Source organism: Aphanomyces invadans (assembly GCF_000520115.1).
Source record: "Aphanomyces invadans strain NJM9701 unplaced genomic scaffold supercont1.58, whole genome shotgun sequence".
Taxonomy (NCBI): Eukaryota; Oomycota; class Saprolegniomycetes; order Saprolegniales; family Verrucalvaceae; genus Aphanomyces; species Aphanomyces invadans.
Genome location: NW_008580203.1, coordinates 98,652 through 99,445, shown reverse-complemented (window position 1 = coordinate 99,445; position 794 = coordinate 98,652).

Sequence of the window (794 nt, the reverse complement as noted above, 5' to 3'; positions counted from 1 at the left end):
ACTTGCGCGACGCGTGACAATGGCACGGAGCATGTGAGTGTGAGAGAACCGCCGTCGCCCCGGGTGTCGTCGAGATGCTTTGGCGTTTCATGACCTATAGCGTGAAGCGCGCGAACGTTGCATCGGTTGCTTGGAATGCACGAGCCTTATCCAACGCCAGGAACTCGGTCAATGAAGTCGCCTTGTGCTCGCAGCGCACCTCCACACAGGAAGCAGGGTTCACGACGTGGTAGTTGGTATTGTCCGATGCCAGGATGAATGTCGTGCGCAAAGCTTCGCAATGCTGAGTCATGCGACTGTATGCAAGCGTCTAGATTTGTGTGTGTAAAGCCACGCCGCTCACGTCACGACTGCTGCCATGCCCAAACCGCGTTTGTGTAAGAAGGCCATGGGTTCTTCACTGACAAGGCAGAAGTCGCCACCTCCTCTATGGGTAAATCTCACGTGCATCGAGCGCTGAACTCGACGGGAGTGATAATCGTTCCATCGTCCATTGTACAGTGGTGGAAATAAGTATAGGACAATTCAATATTTCGGAACCACACATTCAAGATGCCATAGAATGTCATGGCGATCACATCACAGATCCATCACGTGTAAAGAGAGAGAACAATGATTATCGCACTTCGATCCGCGCAATACATGAAGAGAAATCCAATGTTTCATGCTAACCGGATTTGAGAAAGTGGAAAAAAGTATAGGACACATGAACAAAAATTGTGAAATATTCTATATTCAGCTCCAGCAAGGTACTCAGTACTTCGTCTTTGATCCATGGAGCTTAATAACGTCGA